Raw genomic sequence first — 1,904 nt, 5'->3', positions numbered from 1 at the left:
TGGGGACAAGATCAAGTATTGTCAGGTTTGGAGGTACTGCGTGTGGGTAGTGTGAATTCATGGACCTGCGTAAAACTTCCTTTTCCAAATGTTGAACAATTGAAACAAAAATCTCTCTGTTCTAATTACTGCCTCCTTACCCTTTCCATAAATTAAGATCCTGCTGCTGTAGTGGAGTTTCTTTCTCTACTGAAGAAACTGTGTCCAGTATTTTCTCCTGCCCCTGAGGCTTAGCCCACTGCCAGCCCCTCCAGCAATGCTTGTCAGGCTCTCTTCATACAGGAAATGAGTCCAGACATTTGGGAAGGAAATTAGTCTCTAAGTATTTTATGAATATAGAATTAATGAGGATAACGATATTAATAGTGATTGCTGAGTACTTACCCTGTGGCAGGCAGTATGTGTCTTTGTTTTCAGTATTATTTAATTTTTATAATGATCCTTGGAAGTTGGCACTTGAGTTATTTCTGTTTCATAGAGGAGCAAACTGAAGCTAAGGTCAGTATGAAACAAAGCAAAAGACAAAAGACAAAACTTCCCAAGGTCATCCATCAAAGAAGTGCAGCCTTTGGCATTCCAAGATGGCTGCTGACTCCAGAGCTTATGCATTAAAGACCCGGTCATGAGCACAAGTCTTTTCTCACCTCCCTTTTTTCCTGATGAGGAAGGCTAGACACTTAAGAACTCAGAATGATCTACCTTGTGCCAGATTTGGAAGCGAGGAGGCCCAGCTGCCTTTGGATAAGTCCGTGACTGCAGGGTTTCTCCCTTCTGTAACTCCTGGCCATGTGTTTCCCATGTGACTTTGTGGCACTCTTGGGGACATAGAACTCTTCCAAGGAGGAAGCCAGGACTGAGTTTATAATCAGGGTTCACAGTTGAGGGGTTGTGGGCTAGACCAGGCCTATGTGTGGCTCCGAACTTACCTGGCTTTGTGATTGGGACAGAGCGTTTAACTCCTCTGAGGCAGAGAGGGGTTGTCTGTCTTGTGATCTGTCAGTAAGGACAAGGGTAATGGCTAGCTCATGAGGTTGCTGCCAGGACTCAAGGAGCTTTATGCATTTGACAGTGTTTTGCGTGCTGCCCTATTTTTTAAATGCAAAGGCTATTAGTGATGTCTCTTTCAAATGATAAGTGTGGTGCCCTGTGGTCCAGGCATAAGTGATCAGTAAATATTTACTGATTGATTGGCACAACACCTGGGGCCCAAGGGTCCCCGAGTTCTGGCTATTTAGACTCTGGTGGGTGCTGGATCTAGGCTCCCATAGCTGAGGCCCGCACACTTGGCTTCCATCACTGAGAAGGATGAGTGAAGCCAAGCCTTAGGTTCCCATATACCTGAAGCCTTTGCCCATTGGATGTTATCACTGTGGAGAGGAATTTGGGTACTTTAGTGTTTTTCACTGGCACATTTGCATTTATTTGGGGCACAGTTGGCCCCCGTGGTAAAAGTGAGGAGATTGGTAACCAAATACTCTGTCCTTGACTGACAGTCAGCCAAACCTTGCCTAGTGATCACACCGGAAAATCACCACCGGGCTGCAAATGTACTGGGGGAGGAAAGGCACTGCTTCCAGTCATGTCTGAGTCAGCTTTCTGACATCTTGATTTTGTTCCTTCCCATGTGAAGCATTTATAGAAATGTGTTTGGCTCTGAGAAACCAGCTTCCCAGAGCGGAGAGACGCACGCCTCAGCTAGGGGTGTTGAGTGGCTCAGGCAAAGTTCTAAAGTGAGAGATGAATGGTTTCATGTTTTGTGGTCCTGAGAGATGGAGGATAAAGCTTCCTTAGAAGGAGGGTTGAGCGAGCCAATCAGACGGAAGCCGATGTCTTCCTCTTAGCACGTCCAAACCAAACCACTTCTGACTTTGATTGCAAAGTCCTGTAATGTCCCCATGTCACAG

This window comes from Hipposideros armiger, unplaced genomic scaffold (genome assembly GCF_001890085.2).
Source record: "Hipposideros armiger isolate ML-2016 unplaced genomic scaffold, ASM189008v1 scaffold_45, whole genome shotgun sequence".
Lineage (NCBI taxonomy): Eukaryota > Metazoa > Chordata > Mammalia > Chiroptera > Hipposideridae > Hipposideros > Hipposideros armiger.
Note: the sequence above shows the minus strand (reverse complement) of the source record.